Genomic DNA, 22683 nt, shown 5'->3' with positions numbered 1-22683 from the left:
GGCCGTGCTACATTCAAAGAGCACGAAGCATCAGAGTGTGAATAGAAGATGCGTGTGCAGACCACTCCTCAGATCTAAGCACTCTCATTGCTGTTTAAATGTCAATACAGTCCTCTTCATCATCATGGGGAGCTGTGGAACAGCACTTGTACATATATTTTTTTGAAAATACAACATCAACAACCTGCTTTCATTGATTGTGGTTTGGTGCTGAGTTGCATTTTGTGGTGGTTCATTTTTGCATCTGTGTAGTAAAGTTAACAAAAATTTAAGATGACAAATGAGCCTCCTCAGGCTCTTCATCTCCTCATCCTCCTACTCTTTTCGTGTATCCATGGAGACCATGCATGGACCTGGTCATAACCTCTGAGATGGTATCAGCTTTGTACACCAAAATGGCAGAAGACATTCCAGAGGAAACACTTTTCATCATCAGCAACCATGACAGAGTGAGGCTGAGGAGAGGCTTTCCTCTTGTGTCTCTAGTGTTCACCTAGCTCCCCCTGGAGGATGCTGTGGTGCTGCAGGATAGAGAGTACCTAGTAAAGAGGGGCACTTCTGTCCTGAGGACGTTACTTTCTTCAGTTTTTCAATCCTTTAAAGGTTTGCTATGTAACTTTGCAGGCCAGATATTCTCTCCTGTGATTTCTTTACCTGGAATGTTCCACAATAGAAGAGGGTGATGCCACCCGGCCAATTTACAGATCTGTGGAGAGACAATCCCGTCATGATCTGATTGTTTTTCAAGGTAATATTTAGCAATAAAACCACCTGTAATGACTTAAATGTTAAACAGATAAGTTTATTGCCATACTGGGGAGCATTTCAATGAAACCCCCAACAGAAAAGTTACTACAGAAGTGTGCATATGGAGAGGTACTGCACACTCAACGCTTGGTGGTGACATGGGGGGTCCAACCCAAAGCTATAAAAACACATCCCCACTAGATGCGCATCCTCTGTCCTGGCTCACTCCTGGGTCACTGTTGTTTCCCAACTCTACTAGAACACTCTCCACACCTCTGACTGCTGCACACACGCCGCTGTAGCACCCAGCCTTTAGAAAGCTCAACTTACAAAGCTAAGTGCCTGTGTCATCCCCTCTCTGATGTAACTTTGGCAGGGTTTGGTGTTTGGTGTCTTGGGGGTGTGAAGAGGACCAGGGAGGCCTCACTGCTCCTCTGAAACCTGCTACCAAGCTTTGCAGCAGGTTGCATCAGTGCAGCTGCTCTCACACAGAGAGAGGGACTTACGAAAGTTATGTGACTCAAGGCCTGTCAGGCTCCGCCTATTAGCACACGACCATGCCCAGAGCAGCCTCTCTCCTCGTTTCCTCTGCTTTGCTCCCACAGAAACACACACAGATGAATTGCATTTCTAATTAAAGGTGTGCTTTTCAGTTGAAGAGTTGCCACCTGCGTAGCTCTATGGAGATTTTATTTTTCGTCTATAATATTCCACAGTATGGCATATATAACTAGAGTGAAACGCAGGTGCCATGAGGCAGTGGAGAGGTGACAACTCATATTGCAGCTAGTTTATATGATTTATATATATATATATATATATATATATATATATATATATATATATATATATATATATATATATATATATATATATATATATATATATATATTGTTATTTTGTTACTAATTTATTCAGGGTTAAGATAGATGGATGATTTTATTTAATTCAAATAAGTTGACAATTGAGTTTACAATGTAATAACAAATTAAAATCTGTTATAAATCCTGTTTTATGGTCCAAATGGTCACCTGTAGAGGCAGATAACCACAACTCATGAAAAGAAATGAGATATAGACAAATGCATTTTACCAATTAAATGGATAAAGAAAACCTCAAGGAAATACACAAGTACTTTTTTTAGTCACCAACCTCCTCAAAAGGCCACAACACCCCATAACAAGGCAGTGGCATAGTCAAAGTGCCAGGGTCTCATCTCAAATCTGTGATGTAACCACTATACTATACCTTACACAAGACATAATGAACTCTCAAAGCTTTTTGTTTGCAATAAGTTTCTCTGCTCACACAACTAAGTTTAACTGATGCCAGCTGTGAAGAACGCGGCATGCTGGGTAATAAAACCTGCAAGATTCAAGTGCATGTGCCGAGCAGAATTCAAATCCAGTCCTCAGAACTCAAGTCCAGTGTACAGTTATACCATCACCACATGGAGAATACCTTTGACAGAGATAATTCTGTCAGTTTTGAAGAGGTATCAACTGTTGTATTGACTGATGTTTAAGGAGTTGAGGGTTGCCAAAAATGTAAAAAATAGTCATCCAGTCATTCAATGAAATAAATACTAAATTGGTCAGTTCAATGTCGTACAGTGGAACATTCCAGGCAAAGCAATAACATCTCTATAGAGACAAGTAAAAGCACCTGAAAAGTTACATTATGTAAAATGTTGATCTGAATATGTCATGTGTTAGCAGTTCATACCACAGAAGTAAAATACCGCCTTTTAAATTTTTTTGAACTAACTAGGGTAAAAGTTTGAATCACTCATGTCTCCCGAACAGAAATGTGAAGTGCCAGTAGTGTTATGTGTATCTTTAGTCCTCATAGGCAGATAAGAAGTAATGTATCTGGGGAGTGACACAGAGCAGGTACCACCTCAGCCCTTGACCTGTCACTGTCTCTGAGCTCCAGCAGGCCACCTTTCCCCTCCATCCCTCAGCCTGCCCCAGGAGAGCAGCCTGAGGCTCAGCCACTTACATGCTGACAGAACCCCCTTCTGGATGCTCTATCACGGGCAGAAGACAGGGAAAAGTTGCCCACAGCAGGAGTATGGTGCTGCAGCCCAACGCACACACTATCCATCTGCACAGGGCTCAAGAGACACAGGGCACAGTGGATTTTCTGGAGTTGCAGACACTACAAGGGACCAAGTTTAGACCAGGATTAGACCAGGATAAGACCAGTGTTATACCAGGGTTAGACCAGGATTAGACCAGGGTTAAATTATGAATATGATGATGTCATAATTTCAGATGGAGGGCAGGGCCTATATAATCCCATGGGAGATTTACTGTATTTACAGAATTTACAAAACTTATTTCCTATACCAAGTGTAAACCTGGACTGAACCAGGTCTAAATCAGGACTGCAACAGGGTCTACAGACTGTAGATGTGTCCAGGACTGATGCACATCATTTTGTAAAGTTCAAGTCTGTAGAGCCATTCAAGACATGTTCAAAGCCATCTTACTAGAATGCTACTTGAGTGTCTTTGCAGTTGCAATAATAAGGGTTTTACACAAGTGCTCTTTTGGTGGTGGATCAGGCAAGATTTAAAGCAGGACAGAGACACTCATGGGATTTACAAAATAATAAAAAGCTTTTATTTAATCATGGCTATGATTTTTGTTTTTTGTTTTTTTTAAACATCAGTGCATTTTGGCCTTACCAGTCCTTCATCAGGGCATATATATTCAAGGACAATGGCTGCAAGGCTTCTTAAACTGGCAGGTCACATGATCTGCTCACATGACAAGACAAAGGTACAAAGGACACTTCAAGATAATTAGAGTGAAGTAGACCAGACAGAAAAGTGTAAAAATCAAGTTTAAATTTAAGTCAAAAAATGTTACTTAAGAAGGGCTCATAATTATTTCAATAATATTAATAAAAAGCTGGGCCCAACTGGAGTCAACTTAACCATAACAGAACAGAAACAAAATTAACCCACCAGACAAAGGAACACAAGTGTTTAAAGGTGCTAAATACCAAATTCACAGCTGCTTTGGTAAAACTTCTGTTACTTGCTAATAAGCAGAGCACCGGGGTGCACTGAGAGAAGAAAATCTTATTTTATCCACTGAAATGGGAAGGAAACCATAGTGTTCAGTGCCATGTAATGTTATGCAGACAGAGAACATGAAGGTGAGCAGAACACTACAAATCTATGTACTATCAAACTACAGACAGGAGGCTCGAATACTGTGGCCCTGGGGCTCTAGGGCTCTGAGCTCACTGGGCTATGTTCCTGGTCCATAGTACTGTGCCATAGTACTGTGCCATAGTGCTGTGCCATAGTACTGTGCCATAGTACTGTGCCATAGTGCTGTGCCATAGTGCTGTGCCATAGTGCTGTGCCATAGTGCTGTGCCATAGTGCTGTGCCATCCCCTGATAATGCAAGGTTTAGACTCGGGCAGCCTAGGATGCAGGGTTGTGTGAATAACAAAATGTGATTGATTTAGATCATAAAGAACTGTCCTAGATTGTCCTCTATTACTGTGACTGCTAACAGTAAATTTAAATTATAGGACAGAGAACTATGGCTGTCATAGATTATAACTATATAGCAGGCACAATATGTCTCCTTTAAAAAAGCAAATTACACCACAGAATCCAGACCTGTCGTCCTGCTCAGTTTTAAACAATAGGGATTCTAGACTGTTGTGAAATCACGTGGGCCCAACCACAGCTCCCCAGCGGCACAGATGGCTTAGGCTGGACACAGATAGGGAATAATGACTGCACAAAGAATCAGGACAGCTCTGAATGAATCCAAAGAGCAGACACAAACTTTTTAATTAAAGTTTCATTAGTGGCTGCTATTTACAGACATGGACAGAATGGCAACTATTCACTTGTGTTCTGGTGATATCTGCTCACACAAACACCACCAGTCCCTCTTAGCTAGACCACCACTCCCCTCAAACAGACCACCGGCCCCAGTCTATCAGCCCCCTTATTCAACCAGCCTGTTTATGGAGTATATTGTTAGGTTTCAGATGGAATCACAACATTCTGCTCGCCAGTTATATTTTACACATTTATGTTGTTGCGATACTAAAATTTCAAAATTGATTTTGTTACTAAATAGTAGACTCCATTCTCAATACTGATTCTAATACAATGGGAAAAAACACTCTTTCTTTAGACAGTACAATGTTATTTTCAATATTAAATTGTTGCACTTTCTTATTATACTTATTATAGTTTTACCATGTGGTTTTATATCTGTGTAATCCCTCAGTGGTCCAGGTAGGTTCCATAGTGGTCCTACTAGTCTATGTGTCTTATACTTGTTCTGATACAGCTCAAGATCATTCTAAAGTTATTCATAAAAGGTTGATTTGTCCTATAAATGTCACTTTTTTAGTATCGCTCCATTGAGTATCTAGTTTCAATACTAGTTTTAGTATCTATAATATGTATATTTAGTATCTGATTTCCGATACTTTTGACAATACACATTAATACACATAGGGACAGCTAAAATCAATATTGTTAAAATACTTGGGTGTAGTCAATAAAAGAAATGATCAGGATTAAAATTTACCTCTTAGATGTTTCATATGAAGGTACCACGTAATCAGCATAGAAAAGTGTCTCTTGCGCCATCTCGGTGTATAACGTCATCACGTTCTAGATTTTGAAAACCACCAATACTCTACTACTATACTATTTGTTGTAAATACATATGTGGTGACGTCATACTCCAAGATGGGGTCAAGAGCCAGTTTCCCTATTGATTATATTTTGCTTTTATATATCCAAAAGGAAAATTCACAAATGTTGCTCTATTTTACAACAAAATCAGCTTTTTAACAATAATCATTTAGCTGTCCCATCTGTATTAAATATTATTGGTCTATAGAATATTGTGATGTAATCTGAATCTGTTCATGCACACACAAGCACGCACCTGCACACACACGGGGGAAGGAGGGATCCAAGAGTGGGAGAAGACCGACACAGGCACATATGAAAACCTTTTTTTTCCTATTAACAGTCGGAGTACTTCTTTGAATGCTACTAACATTGCACATTAAACCTAAAATGAGTGAAACCATTTAAATCCCAGGTCTCATGACTGAACAGGCCCTTGTGAGTGTGTGTAAGACCATATTTATCACACTGTGGGGAATAATACCTGTGCACAACAACATATTCAAATAAAGTTTAGCTAAAGGTTACGCAAGTGTTAAATATGTTTAAGGTTAGGAGCCGTCTCCAGGAATGTAATGTCCCCAAAGGCATGGAAAACCCAGCATGTGTGTGTGCTGAAGAAAGTCGGGGTAGACGTGTGTATATGCTACTGTCTGATTTGTGACTGTCCAAATGAAGCATTTCCCACTGAACTGCCCGTGGTCATGCTAATATACTGTCAAACACGCTGCTATAATGAGCACTCAGCCTAACTGAAAAGAGTTTGTGGTTGATCCTGGTGTTATCACCCCTTTGGCACTGGGGCACAGGCGGATGACTGCGCTCTGAGATGGGGTAAACAAGTGCATGGGCGGGTCCCAGTTGGGATTGGAGGGGCCGTCCTAGGAGCTGCTTAGCCTCGAGGTTGAATTCCTGATCAGGAGCATGTATTTTTGATGAGTGCTAATCGTTAGCTTAGCTGCATCTGTGCAACAACACAGAGCAGGAAGAGAGATGTGTGTGTGTCTCAGCTGATTCAGGCTGATATGCCCAGCTAAATAAACACACACACACACACACACACTACATTTACATGCATAGGTAAATACCAGTGTAACCAAATTCAAATTGTCTTAGCTCCAAAACTTGTCAGACTTGTCTACAGCACGTCAAAGAACCCAATAGCGTTAGCATTCAAATTTTGCAGCTATAATTGTTAATAACAATTTGCCAAAATACTTTAGGCAAAAATGAGTCAGTAAACATCCAAACACATGTCTAATGTTTCTTACCTCGTGCAGTTGAACACCTGTTCTAGTCTGCCCTAATGTAATCTGACTGCACTGGTACAAGCATTATTGGCCTCTCCAGATGTGTTATTGGGATCTTTGAGATTCGATTCTCAACACCTCAACTGTAGTTCTCTTGTTTTCATGTATTTTGATAAATGGGTTCAAATTGAACTAGGACAGTTTTCTAGTTTTCCTGGTGTAAACGTAGTGACAGTAGTGTACAGGACAGAGCAAGTTTGATCACAGGTTTGTCACAGACAACTGGGGGCATTAGATCTTAAAGAGATTTTTAGAATAACTCAATAACACTATGTAGTAATATTGCTGGAGTATTTCTATTGACCTTTTTGTTACCCTGATGCTTTGGACCAGTGCTATTAATTAAATTATTAATTATCAATTAAATGTAAAATTAAATTTTATTACATTAATTTCTATGTAAAATAAAACAAGTTTTACAGGTCCCCATGTAGGACCCAGAGTGTGCTTGTGTGCAGGTCCATGAGCGCAGCACTTCACAGTGACAATAGGCTCCTAAACAGTGGACCCTAAACACCACAGGCTTCACACACTTGAATCAGGATTTCTGACCTCATGTTTTACGTTACTTTTAAAGATAACAGCTTTTGTCCCTTTGTTGATATCAAAGTTTACAAAATGTCTTAATTTCAATATGCTTTCAAGGCCCACTACCAGCAGCAGCATTGAGCACGCTGCTGCATGGTACAGGATGGCACTGGACCGGAGCTGGCCCTCCGCATTAGCAGGGCTGGGCCAGGACCACATGTGACTCTGAACTCAGAGTAAAGCAGCCAGACTACACTTTACACCTAAGAGACGCAAGCCCATGAGTGGCCTGTACCTGTCTGCGTGGGTCCTCTGTTTATCTCCTGACCTTATATTGCATCTGCTTCTTGTCCACGCTAATACAAAGATAACAGGCCTCTACAGTTGTAGTTATGTTTGCTGATACATAACAATTCTATTGCAGCATTATTAACTGTGCTTGCCTGTCCCACATGTGTATTAGAGCTGTAGAGACCAGTCACCCCAGGCTCTCTGACCCCTGACCCCACAGCTCTGCCAAGAAACCTGCCTAATCCTCCATAAAGTCCTCTAATCTTCTGTTTAACATTCCACCATCTTCCACTGTTTTCCATCATGTCCACTCAGTTATCAGAATGCCTCAAATCCAGCCTCTAAATGTACTCCACTCTCTAAATAGATACTCTAAATCAGGAGTGTCCAAACTTTTTGCAAAGAGGGCCAGATTTGGTGAGGTAAAAATGTTTGGGGGCCGATCATTCGGCGTGATCATTCTTTGAACCATCAATATTAAATGCAAATTAACAATTTTATTATTTTTTTTTACTTTTTATTGCAAATCGCTTTCACCTTTCAAAAAACCCATGAATGTAAAAAAAGTAAACATTTAAACTGTGGTTTTGATAATCACAATATTAATTAATTCACTGAGATTTTAGAATTTATTCACCTCAGAAGGCAAACAAATAACTTGCACTAATGTGAAGGGTGAAACTGAGATCTGAACTGTAGTAAATAAACCAGGTCTGGCTCAAAGTGGTTTTGATGCGCAGAATGTCACACAGGTGAGAGTCAGTTAGATTTGTCCTCGCACAGTTCTTGTTAAAGTTCATAACCAAGAACGTCTTCTCACACAAATATGTCATAACCAAACAAACTCAGCATTTTCTTAGCAAAGATTAAAATTTCTTTAAACCTGTCTTTATCCAGTTGGCGATAAAAGTCAGTAAGCTTGAACACGTGTATTTTACATTGGTCAACAGTGCTGACGGGCCACACATAATTATTTTTATTCCAGAGGCTGCGGGCCAGTAGAAATTTGTGCATGGGCCGCAGTTGGCCCCCGGGCCAGACTTTGAGTATGCCTGCTCTAAATAGTCTTTTTAGTCTAAATACTCCAAAAGGAACAAAATTAAAGGAACTATTTGTTGTATACAGGAATGTGATACTACGTTAGCTCAAACCAAGATGAGTACAAGTATTTACAGTGAGTACTCCTTCATCCCATTTGAGCCATACATCTATAATTTATATATTGTCTGCACTCAGGTAAGTGTGTGTGGCATCTGCATTTGAAACGATCTGAGGACACTAGTGATGACTGTTTCCATATGAAGCAGGCACATCTGCTCACAGCGCCCCCTGGAACAAATGAGGCGCTCTTGTGTGCAGTGCTCTAATAAGGCCAGAGAACAATGATGGATGGCATTCTCTTGGGGGAATGACACGTGCATTGTTCTCTCCATAATCTTGGGGACTCAATCAGAAGAGGTTTTCCACAGAGCAGTGTCACAGAGCGGGCGCTGGAGCAGCTAGGGCATCTGATATACGGAAATGCTCTGTGACCAACACTCACATCCATTTGTCTCACCCTCCAATCACCTCACTCATAAACAAACTTTGCCCACTTAGTGCTGCTATGCAGTTTATCTGATCACAGCTTCCCCATAGAGCCTCCACACTCAAACCTCCACAGCTCTCATCACTGTATTTGGAAAAGTATGCTCTCTAGAATAGATCATGCAGTTTTCTTCAAATTTAGATTTAGATTTAGTGGGAGAGTAGTGGCTCAGTGATTACCACGCCATCAACCCAATGGTCAGACATTCAATCCCAGGTCCTGCGTATGAATTCTGTTCACGTGTCATTTGGCAAGACAATACATCAGTCAGGGGCAAATAGCACAGATTCACAGTCTATTCTCTGGCAATATAAGTGTACCCCAGGGGACCTGTGGTTACAGAACTAGCTTTTCATAAAGTATGGGGAGTGAATGAATACTGAATGAAATTCTAGAACAACTATGCATTTGAAAAGAGTTAAAATACAAATGCAATATTTATCTAAGAGCTATTTTGAGACCATCTTGTATGTTTTCACTGTCAGCCACTGTGTGGCACTGTGCTTCATATTTGGTCTTGCTGGGTGTGCCTATTTAAGGGCTGATTAAGAATGTGTCAGTGCTGCAGAATAGAGGCATACAGTATTTGAAAGTGGTTGTGCTGGTGTAGAAAATGGCAATAAAAGGATTCTTCACTAAACACATGAGCATTGGGCTCTTTAACCACCTGTTCTAACACCTTTAAAGTCTGTTAGTCTAGTAGCTGGTGGCACAGGGCCGCTGGCCTCTACATAAGTCAAAAACTGCCTCAGGATTGGAACTTTGAATGCCTGGCTTCAGGTCAGTGAGCTTGGCATGGGGCTGTACATTTTGGACCGGGACACTATTGGAGTGTCTCTCATGAAGAAGTCTTTGAGGAGGGAAGCCGCTCTGGCTGCAGCAGCAAGGACTTGGCACCCACACGGTGAGCCATGCACTGCAGAGAACTTCAGTGAAAATGAAGATCTACATGTCTGGGATTCACTGTAAAAAAAAGTGTACTGAAAAAAAAAGTCATCAAAAACTTTGGAAATTGGTGAAGGGTTACATAGGAGCTCAAGGAGCATTTAATCAGCCCATCTTAAAGCACGGGCTGATATGGCGGTACTTTTGGTGAAGGCTTCTTATTGTGAGAAGATTCATGGACTGGATGAACAGCTTGAGGCCATTAGGAGGAAGAAGGAGATATTGCAGCTGGAAATACAAATTGTAGCAGCTGGGGAGAAGCTTGTAACACTCAAGTTCAATAAGTTGAAGCAGGGCTCCTCATGTAAAGCTGCCCATGTAAAGGAGGTTAAAGGGGATCTAACATCACAGCTGCCACCACCTTTACCTTCTCAAGCTGTGGACATTTGTGATGTTCACACTTGGCCAGACCCACCAATGGTCAGTTTGCAATCATTATGTTCTGCACAGACTATTGATCAAGTTAGTGACCATACAGGGGCCGGTGTGTGTGACTCTGACGCTGTTATCACTATAGCTCAGTTGGAACAAGCAGATTCTATATCTATAGACCTGTCAGAGGACAACCAACTGGACATTATGCCTCCTCAAACCAATGAGGTTTTGCTGGACTTGACCCACAGTAAAACCAGTGAGCCTATAACTGTAAAGTCTGACTCTGACCATTAATGGGCCGGTGTGTAAGAGCCATTTTGATACCATTTTGTATGTTTGCACTGCCAGCCACTGTGTGGCACTGTGCTTCCTGTGAGGAAGGATGGGTTTCCTCGATATATTAATTTCCTGGATCGTTACAGTAGAACCCACAGCAGGTGATCGGTCAGAATCACGATGATGCTTCTCTTGATTTTGTGATGTTTATTATGAATGGTGAATATGGATGTGTATGTGTGTGTGGTTCTGAAACAAGAAGAAATACAAACAACAATGAATGAATGTAAATGTACAAATAACACACTATGATGAACAATGATAAAACAGTTACAAACTAGTAAAACTGACATAAATCCAATGAAACAAAAAGCCTCAATATTAACAATGTCAGCTTATGCCTAATGACAAGCCATTCAGAGAAATAGCTCTAACCAATGGTTAAGAAAATAATTACACGAATGGCTCCCTCTATCGGCCACGAACAGAAATAACAAAGGCCGCTGAAGCCCTTCGGCCACGTGATGTGCTGCGGGGCCTACAACCAATTAAGGCGCACGCAGTGCGTAACTTGTAAACGCCAGAACTAACGCTAGTATGAAGATGCACAATGCACAGTACAAAGGAATGAAATAGTGAACCCGTTTGACAATGCCAAATATGAACTTCACAATATAAATGAGATGGGAGGCACGAGGCGTCGAAGGACAGTTAAAGCAGTTAAACAACGGGAACTACACAACACTGCTGCTTGTAGCGAACTCTCCGAGCGACTGCCAACTTCTGCACAAAGGAAAGTCCAAGGCATCCTCGGATTGGATGAGAGTCCAGGTAGAGTGCGGTGCATAGCAAATGAGGAGAGAGAGTAAGAGTCAAAGTCTGTGGCTCGCAGGGGCCACAAGGGGGCCTTTTTTACAGCCTCAGCTGACCGTACTTTACCATCGAGCCCGGAGGAGACGCTGGTTACTTTACCCACTGGCCACAGTGAACGTGGCAGCTGAGGATCGATGATGAGGACTGTCTTACCGATGTGCAGGTCTGGGTTCTCCACATTCCACTTCTGACGGGCCTGTAGGCTCGGAAGATAGAACCGGATGAAATGCCTCCAAAAGTGGTCAGCCAGCAATTGGCTATGGCGCCAACGTTTTCGGCTTGGAAGCTCAGAGGCAGGGTACACCACCTGTGGCAGGGAGGCATCTGGCCGACCAATGAGCAAGGAGTTGGGGGTAACTGGATCCGGGTCAGCTATGTCTGCTGAAGTGTATCCTAGCGGCTTGGAGTTGAGAATCCCCTCAATCTCAACTAACAAAGTCTGTAAAACCTCTTCTGACACCAGCTGAGCTCCAAGTGTCACTTGTAGAGCTTGTTTCACGGAGCGAATCTCACGCTCCCAGCAGCCTCCAAAGTGGGGGGCGTTTGGTGGATTGAACCTCCAGTGGATCTGCTGAGAGGCAAGCTGAGCTTGAAGGTCCGGTGCAAGGTCAGCAAATGCATCACGGAGCTCTCGTTCACCACCTCTGAAATTAGTCCCCTGGTCTGAGATCAGCTCAAAGGGTTTAGCAATAAACCTTCTCAAGGACATGAGATAGGTATCTGCATCCAAGCTGGAGAGGAGATCAAGATGTACTGCCCGAGTGGTCAAGCACTTGAAGATTATTCCCCAGCGTTTATCACTTCTTCGCCCAAGCCTCACGCCAAAGCAATCTACACCAGTTGAGTAGAATGCTGGTTTAAGAATGCGTAGCCTGGAAGGGGGCAGGTCTGCCATCTTGGGAATTTGAGGCTTCCCACGCCACTTCTGACATGCCTGGCACTTGCGTTGGAAGCGACGAATGGCCTCCCGTCCTCCCGGAATCCAATATTTGCGGCGCATCTCTGAGAAGACCCTCTCTGGGCCTGCATGGTGTAGCTCTTCATCGTAGTCTTGAATGAGCAGAAGAGTGACAGGGTGTTTGGCATCCAGCACTACAGGGTGAATAGTGTCTGGTTCCAGCTGGCTACTTTGGCGTAGATGTCCGCCGACACGGATGAGCTGGTCGCTGTTGTCAAACTCCAGTGCCAGCATGAGAAGGCGGCTGCTCCTGGCTACTGATTTCCCTGACTGCAGCTGGGCATACTCAACAGGAAAGCAGTCAAGTTGCACCTGACGGAGAAGAGACAGCTGGCCTTCACGATAGTCATTGGCGGTAACACCACCTGAGGCCGCCCCGTGCTGACCCTGGACAGTAGCAGCGAGGAGGTCTTTGAAGCTGGAGAACTGGTTTGCATCAGGTAGATGACTCAGAGTAGTGGTGAGACCGCAGAAGGGAGGTTTCTTGAGCTCCTCAGTCTGAGACGTAGCAGGCTGCAACTGGGGAGGTTGTGGCCATGTGTCTGGGCTGCACCACAGGAACTTCGGGCCTCGGCCCCAGGGGCTGTCTGAGTGCAGGGTAACAAGAGGTTTACCTCGAGTTATGTCGTCAGCTGGGTTCAAAGCCATGTGCCATGTGTCACCTGCCGTAAGGTCCTGAATCTCCGCCACACGGGTGCCAACAAACACTTTGAATTTGCATGACTCAGACTGGAGCCATGTAAGCACGGTGGTAGAGTCAGTCCAGAGCACAACATGGTGTATGGGGAGTGTGAGCTCAGTTTTGAGGAGATTGGCCACCTGTGCTCCGGTAAGAGCAGTGCACAGCTCCAGGCGTGGGATCGACTGCTGCTTTTTAGGGGCAACTCTGGATCTCGCAGTGATGAAGGCCACTTCTACGACACCCTGGGGGCTCTCCGTCCTGAGATATGCTACAGAGCCATAGGCTTGCTCTGAGGCATCGCAGAACATGTGGATCTCATGAAGACTAGTAGGAGAATCCAACTCTGGGGTGGTGTAGCACCTTGGCAGCATGATGTTTCTCAGCAGTGGTAGCTCGTCCTCCCATTCCTGCCATGCTTTAAGTACGTGATCTGGTAGAGCGGGGTCATCCCAATCACGCTTTTTGTCCCACAGGTGTTGGATAATAACTTTGGCTCTGGTGGTGTAAGGTACCAGAAATCCAAAGGGGTCATACTGGCTCGCCAACACTTTATAGATGGAGCGCATTGTGGCCACTTCTCCGGTGGCAACAGCAGCCCGGCATTTAAAGGACAGGGTGTCACCTTGACAGTCCCACTGAAGGCCAAGGGCGGAAACCTCTTGACCTGGGTGACCTTGGGCAATCCACTTTTCGGCACTGGCAGATCGCATCTCGGCTGGAAGGTGGCATATTGTCTCTGGATGTGTGCTGGCCCACTGGCGTAACTCAAAGCTGCCCTCAGCTAGGAGTTTCTGCAGCTGTGAGATAATGACGTTGGCTTCTTTGACTGAAGCCACACTCTGAAGGCAGTTGTCCACATAGAAGTGTTTCAGCACCGAGTCCCTCACTGCAGCATCAGGTTGAGTATGGTCTGTGACATGTCTCTGAAGGGCGTATGTAGCACAGCAGGGGCTGCAGGTGGTGCCAAAGGGAAGTACATTCCACTGGTAGACTGTGGGCTCTATGTTACTCTTGAGTTCCCTCCAGAGAAAGCGGAGGAGGGGCTGATCATCTGGAAGGAGTCTGACCTGGTGAAACATACCCTTGATGTCACTGCTGAAAGCCACACAGTGCTCTCTGAATCGCAAGAGGACAGCGAGCAGGGATGGACTGAGGGTTGGACCAGGGAGCAGGAGTTTGTTCAGGTCCATGTCTTGAAACTGAAAAGAGCAGTTGAAAACCACTCTGTGCTTGCCATTGTGCCCGACAAGATGATGGGGAATGTACCAGCTGCTTGGCGAGTTCTCTGAGCCCAGTGGTAGCCTAGCGACATAGCCTGATTGTTCCAGTCTCTGGATCTCGGCATTGTAGACTTGAGCTATGTCTGGAACCTTTGCCAACCGCCTCTCTGTGCTCCTGAGCTGGGGGAGTACAGAGTGCTTTGGGGCAGACAGATTTGGAAAGTTTTTAACCCGGAGCAGAGGAGTGGCATAGCGGTGGACACCATCAACCTCTACCCGAACAGTCTTTGTCTCCAAGCACTCAAGAGCCTCCTGGTCCTGGCGTGATCTCATACTTGCCTTTTCACTGTGCCATGGAAGGACATCCAGCTGCCACAGTCTCTCAACATGCTGATAGATGTCAGCTGGTGGGGCTCTGAAGGAAGTGAAGAGGCAGTGCTGTGCAGTGAGATGCTGTTTCAGGTTAGGAGTTGGACCCTGCAGTGCCCAGGCGAGACGGGTTCGGACAGCGGCTGGTGCGCCGGGTGACCCAAGGACAACAGGTTCAACTGGGGTCACCAGGTGGGGATGGTCTGAGCCGATGAGCAGCAGGGGAACGATGTTCTTGAATGATGGGATAGGCAGTCTCTTTAAGTGGCTGTACTTGGCCTGCAGAGTTTTAGTGGGATAGGAGTGCTGTCCTAACCCAAGCTTGGGTGCAGTGAAGGCTCCCTGGATGTTGTACACCTGCGTGGGGGAGCTGGCTGGTGAGATGGTGAATGAAACAGCCACCCCGTGAAGTACCTGCAGCTCCTGTCTGACTTTGCGCAGGGGCAGGTCCTCGGCCCGGCCTCGAAGTCTTATTTGCTGTGCTGCTGGGTGAAGGAGCAATGTGCGTTCAGAACCGTCATCCAACACAGCGTACATTTCCAGGGCTTGGTCACCATTACGAAGGATCACTTTGCTGATCTTGAGAAGGACACGGCTGCCTTGAGGTGGCTTGCCGATGTAGAGCACCTCTGCTGCTGGCTTGGACACAGCTTTACTGTCGCTGACTTTGACTGGGTCCGGCCCTTTCGCTGCTTTGTCGTATTTGACTGGACTTCTCTCACTGACCTCGTGCAGGGCGAGGAGATGCCTGCTGTTGCATGTTTTGCAGCGCATCTTCAGATCACACTCTAAAGATCTGTGTTCTCTACCACACCGCCAGCATCGGTTGTTGTCCTGAATCCAGGAGCGTTTCTGGCCAGTGCTGAGGAACTTGAAGTTTGTACAGCTATTCAGTGAGTGCTTATTATTGTCACAGAATGGGCAAAACTTCTTCACAACTTGGCTGGGAGGAGGTGTTTTGGTAGACTCCCCCACTGATCTGGTGTCAGTCCCCAGCATGAGAACTGATGCTTTGGGAGTGGGCTTGACAGCACTCCTAGGGTCCCTGGGTTTGACACTAGGGTCTTTCCTGGTGCGGTACTGTGCAATGTCCTCCTGGATCTGAAGCTCGTACTCCAACCACTCCACTAGGTCCAGGAGAGTGGGGATTGGAATACACAGTGGGTGGATGTAGCGCCTGAAACTGGATCTCAGGTCGTGTGGCAGCTTGCACAGCAGACGAGTGACATGAGAGCCACAGTCTAGCTCAACTTGTCCTTTTAAGCCCAGCTGTTCCAACATGCTCACCAGGGACCTGACATTCAAAGCAAACAATCTGAAGGACTTGATATCACCTCTTTGAATGTTGGGGCCATCCATCAGTTCGGCAATACGCTGGAGTGCTAGTTGGTGTGGCTGCCCGTACTGCTGGTTTAAAGCGGCCATAGTGTCTGTGAAGGGGTAGTCAGAGTTGCTGTAGGAGTCGGCAACTAGCAACGCCTCTTCCAGTTTTAGATGGTCCACCAAGATCTGGAACTTGAAACGCTCAGTGGCGTCTCTAGGGAAGAGATTGTCCAGGGCAATGCGGAGTCTGGCAAACTCCCGAGGGTTTGGGCGGTTAAAGTCAGGGATAGTAGGAGTGGGCCTCCTGTAGGTCCGCTCCTGTCCTCCTGGTGGGCTCACAGCTCGATATCTGAGCTTGTGTCGTGTTGGAGGAGAGCTGTGCCAGCGGTCAGAGGAGTCATCAGCATGGTGTGACTGCTCTCTATATTCTCTGGTGGAATAGTGAAAGTCTCTGGCGTTGGCATGACGCTCAGGTGAGCGGCGGTGACTGCTTCTCTCATAGCTGCGAGGGCTATAGTGGTGCCCCTCTCTGGACTCGTAGTCGTGGGGTGGGGCTAGGTGCTTGGTAGAACACCTACATAATCCAGCACTTCTCTCTTCAGTGACTCTCGGGCAGGGGCATTGGCAGGCTCAAGACTGGTGTGGGTCTGCTCTACTTTGCTCCCGAGCTCATCAATCTGCAACTTTAGTTTCTGCATGGATGCTAGAAGACTGTCTCTCTCTCGCTGCAGCGTGCGGCGTTCCCTTTGACGTTCCTCTGTACTTGATTCCCACGCGTCAGTGACTGTCCATGGCACGGGGCTAAAGGACTGCTGACTCACTGGGGAAGCAGAGCGTGAACCCTGGATGCTGTAGTCCTCTTCCTCTGGTAGCTGCTGGAGCTTTGAAGAACGACGCTTAGCAGGGGGTGGAGAGACTGTTCTAGTCGGGAGACCTGACAGGTCGTAGTCCTGCAGGTATGTAGGGGGGACTCTGGGCCTCCGGACACGCGCACTGGACTCTTTATCCTGTGGTGAAGACATCTTCTACTGCAAGCTCTTTATCCAGCTCGAAGGACCACTTTGTGAGGAAGGATGGGTTTCCTCGATATATTAATTTTCTGGATCGTTACAGTAGAACCCACAGCAGGTGATCGGTCAGAATCACGATGATGCTTCTCTTGATTTTGTGATGTTTATTATGAATGGTGAATATGGATGTGTATGTGTGTGTGGTTCTGAAATAAGAAGAAATACAAACAACAATGAATGAATGTAAATGTACAAATAACACATTATGATGAACAATGATAAAACAGTTACAAACTAGTAAAACTGACATAAATCCAATGAAACAAAAAGCCTCAATATTAACAATGTCTGCTTATGCCTAATGACAAGCCATTCAGAGAAATAGCTCTATCTAGTGGTTAAGAAAATAATTACACGAATGGCTCCCTCTATCGGCCACGAACAGAAATAACAAAGGCCGCTGGAGCCCTTCGGCCATGTGAAGTGCTGCGGGGCCTACAACCAATTAAGGCGCACGCAGTGCATAACTTGTAAACGCCAGAACTAACGCTAGTATGAAGATGCACAATGCACAGTACAAAGGAATGAAATAGTGAAGCCGTTTGACAATGCCAAATATGAACTTCACAATATAAATGAGATGGGAGGCACGAGGCGTCGAAGGACAGTTGGCTAAAGCTAACTAAGCAAAGCAAAGGCATAAAAAATACAATTAAATAATGCACTATTAACTTGCACTGGTCACACACTTACTTGCACTAGATGCACACAATACACAGAATCAGCAGACAGCAAAGGTATAACTGTTAAAGCAGTTCAACAACGGGAACTACACAAACACTGCTGCTTGTAGCGAACTCTCCGAGCGACTGCCAACTTCTGCACAAAGGAAAGTCCAAGGCATCCTCTGATTGAATGAGAGTCCAGGTAGAGTGCGGTGCATAGCAAATGAGGAGAGAGAGTAAGGCTGTGTCTCAATTCGGCAAATGCACCCTTCAAGGGTCCTTACGAAGTACTCTTCAAAAGTGTAGTTTCAAGGTTCCGGTCGAGAATCTGCCCTCCTCAGTGTCTTGCTGAAGTGGGACAGGCCCACACCACGGATCGCACTTCCACCGCTGTCTTTGAGCGTATGATACGTACATTACGTACGTTATTTTTAATGATTTATTATTTAATAGAAAAAAAGTCAAGATGTCGTCGTCACAGCCGTTTGTTTCTGTTTAGATTGAATATCAATAGGCAAATATAACGTTCGAGGTGATTTTTTTACTCAATTGTAGTTACTTCATAACTTAAACAAAATATATCTTGTGAAAACGTAATAACAGAGACAGAGGTAACAATATCATTTCTACATTCATAGTCTATAAACCAGAGAACACTGATTAGTTGTACATATAGTGGGATATTGCAGTTTAATGGTTCGGTATTTTGGCCAGTGGCTACACCACTTTAATAACAGTAGAGGGCACTGTTTCCCTTCTATGCCGTGCCAGTTCTTTTCATCTGATTATTATAAGGTATTTTCTAGCAGTGCAGTGCTACATCAAGCTAGTGTCTTGATTTACTAACACGAAGGTAAATGACACGTGCCCACCAGGGGGTGCAGACCAATGGAATGTACCGGAACTCATGAAGATTTTGTGCACGTCTCAGGACTCTCTTCTGTCCTTTCCTGAGAGTCCGTTGGTTCATTGTTCACATTACCTGTGTGGAACTCACTAAACCCTTCTGACTTTACGTTTCAGTCTCTTGGTCTTTGACGCTTACAATAGAAACGAACATTCTTACATTATTCTTATTGCAGTAATAATTTTTAATGATAATAATGTCTTCTTATTGTCTAGCAATAACTGCACATTCCTTTATTCCATGTAACTCCTTTTTAATCATCAAACACACTGTACAGATCTTTATTCAGATTTAACAGTTTCATGTTGCTCTGTTGTAGATGAGGTAAACCAGTACGAACATTTGAACGTATATTGCGCAACGGACTCCATTTTCTTCTCTTTTTTGCGTAGGCGCGGTGCATGACGGAATATAGAAGTGCGTGAAGTGTGCACGGATGCAGGCTTCGGTTACGTCCGATCTCCAAGGAAACGGTGCAAAGGGAAGGGCAGGTTTGTCGGCCGCATTCAGTAGGTTGGGTTGAAATGGAACAGCCCTTGTCGCGCCGGAAATTACGTCACTGCCCTTCGAACCGCCCTTCCAATGGTGATTCTAAGGCCAGGTGGGCGGATTGGGACACAGCCTACGAGTCAAAGTCTGTGGCTCGCAGGGGCCACAAGGGGGCCTTTTTTACACTTCCTATTTGGTCTTGCTGGGTGTGCCCAGGTGTGCCTATTCAAGGGCTAATTAAGTATGTGTCAATGCCACAGAGTAGAGGCATATAGTATTTGAATGTGCTTTTGCTGGTGTAGAAAATGGCAAAAAAAAAAAAAAAAAAAGGATTCTTCACTAAACACATGAGTATCAGGCTCTTTAACCACGTGTTCTAACACCTTTTAAACTCTTTTAGTATAATAGCTGATGGCACAGGGCCCCTGGCTGCTACAATTAATGTAAGATGGTCAGATGGGGCAGAGGATGCAGTGGAGAGGGTCAGATGGAGCAGAGTATGAAGAGGAGAGGGTCAGGTGGAGCAGAGGATGAAGAGGAGAGGGTCAGATGGACAGAGGAGCAGAGAGGGAGAAGATGATGTAGAAGAGGGTCAGATGGGGCAGAGGAGAATCTGGTGGGCAGAGTTCCAGAATTAATTCTAAATAAAATAATTGAACTGATAATCTGATCTGATAATGTCTGAAGGTAAGGCCTTAGAAACACAATTGTTTAATTTACTGAATATCGTCAACATGATTTTTTGTTTGTTTGTTTATTTTTATAGAATCCACAGTGGGAAGAGTAAAATGTAGCCTATACAAGTTATTTCAAATGTCAAAAGCTACAAATATGCTGGGCCTTGTTATAAGTAGTAGGGCTATACTCTCCATAAGGGTCTGCTCTGCACAGCTCTGTGCCCTGTGCCCAGCTCTTTGCGGGGACTCCATTGCACTTCTCCAGACAGTCCAGAACAAGAAGGAGAGGATTATCACTGTCCCATATTGCCATTACTTAAGCGCATATGCTCAGAGGTAGATCTGCAGATTATCAGGAAAATCTGCTGCGCATTTATCCCACAGTCTGTAAGGAGAGGAAGAGAAGAGGAGGAGAGGAGGAGAAAAGCAAAAGAGGAGAGGAGAGGTTTCACTCACACTAAGCTGTTAGAGCGTTGGTTTTGGAGATGTTCATGCTGAAATAAAGTGATTACCTGAAAAATCTTTAGCTGACTGTGCAGAGGAGATAGTGAGATGGTCAAATGTCTTTGTTCTATTTGATGAAAGACCTAAATTTCCTAAATTAAACTCATAAAAGTCATAAACTGTTTATTGGGAAGTGACAGCAAAGCACCAGGTTGGTCCAGTCCTGCCCCTGTGCCCATGTCTCCACAGCCCCCTCCACCTCCCACCTGCCCCCTCCGCCTAGCCAAATGTTTGCCCAACTGCTGCACATATGGAGGGGAGAGCGGCCTCTGCCCGGGGCTTGTTAGTTCTGCTGCTGTGAATGCTTCAACATCAGACTCCTCACCTGGCTGCACAGTACAGGCATTAGAGGCATCAGGCCTGTGCACCGGAGCCGAGCACCAGAGAGCCAGAGGAGCCCCTCATTCAGAGGTGTGAGAAAAGGGCAGCAAGTGATGTGGGGGTTTACCAGGTGGAAATCATGCCGGTGATATGTTTTTCCCAATGTGCACATATGACAGACCAACATTTCTCCTTCTGAGTCCCATGGAGCTGGGCTGGACTCATCAACAATAATGAATTGATTTTAAAATGTAGCCTGCTTTTTTACACTGTGAAGCCTGAGTCTGCAGTGGAAACAGCTCACAATGAACTGAAGATCACTTCGCTGCAGATGTCCAAAATGTGCCTGCCTGTGTTTGGCACATCATGTAGGATAATACAAGTTTAATATCACATTTATTTAATACCATTTTAGTATCACAGGTGATGGCTGAGTGCTCTGACACTGATAAGATCTGCCTCAGATATAAACACAGCCACAGTTCCACTGCACCACCACCCCCTGCTCTGGTCTGATGTCCCTCACCCCACCTCTCTGCTGTGGTCTGGAGAGGCTCCTGGGGCCACAGTGTTTGTGTGTGTGTGTGTTTTTGTGGAGGGGTGGGGGTGTCCTCTGTGACTGTCCGGATGGCTCAGATAAGGCTGGCTCTGCTGATTCCAGGTTTGGAGCCATTGTCTGTTGTCAGTGCAGGATTAGTCTGTAGACTTGAGCCTAGGTGTCCGGGTTACATATGTATAACCCCTCTGGTACAGGCTGTACCTGCAGTCCTGTGCCGGGTTCTGGAGGAGAGACTCTGTGTACCAGTGCAGCATGGGCAAATACTATCATGTATGTGGATTACACATCACACAACAAACAGGCCAATGGGCCACCCGCTCAGACACTAGTGGATTACAGCCCAGGGCCTCTGGTAATCGCATATGTAGGTCAGATCCAACATTCATAATTAAGTGACCGTGCTGTCAAAATGTAATCAGAGCTGGGACCACAAGACACTAAAGACTATTGTGAAAACTCCGTGGTCTGTTAATGCAGTCTCACATTGACACTAAGCTATGCTTCATCTAGAGGTCAGCCGATATGGACATAGGCCCGTCAATAACAATAATAACAACAAATTTTGAAACAATAACAATAAAGCTAGATAATCCCATTTTTCAATTTTTGTAATTATATATATATATATATATATATATATATATATATATATATATATATATATATATATATATATATATATATATATATATATATATATATATATATATATATATATATATATATATATATATATATATATATATATATATATATATATTCCATTTGAAAGCCATGAGCCATAGAGGTTATTTAATTTACCCTCTACAGCTTACATCTAATCATATTATATGAAATTTCTCCACTATTATAAAGAAAATGTACCCTGTCCCTGTCAGTCCTGCCATTTTTTGCACTTTTTCCCCTCCCTTCTGTGTCTGAGCCTGGAGCTGGATGGAGATTTGGGCCCCTCCTGTGCACACCTGGATCTAATCCGCAATCAGCTGCACCTGGGGAGTATAAGAGGAGCCAGGACCTGACACTTAGCGCCAGATCATCCGCGTATCTTTGTGATCCCGCTCCCTGGACCCTGTGAGATTAATATATATGATAAATTATACTTTGACCTGTATGTTTTTTTGGGTGCCAGTGTGGCACGATTATGTCATAATGTATTTGGAATGTACATGGACGTCGAAGTGTTATGCTATGTGCATTTTGAACCAACACATGCAAGTTTCCCAAGAAAGATCAGATAAGTATATATGTTTTGCACACTGTGTCTTCATTGAACCCAGATAACATGCTTATGTCTGTATATTCTAAGCTAATTATTAAGAGA

This window comes from Periophthalmus magnuspinnatus, chromosome 10 (assembly GCF_009829125.3).
Source record: "Periophthalmus magnuspinnatus isolate fPerMag1 chromosome 10, fPerMag1.2.pri, whole genome shotgun sequence".
In the NCBI taxonomy this organism is placed as follows: Eukaryota; Metazoa; Chordata; class Actinopteri; order Gobiiformes; family Gobiidae; genus Periophthalmus; species Periophthalmus magnuspinnatus.
This window is presented reverse-complemented; position numbering follows the sequence as displayed.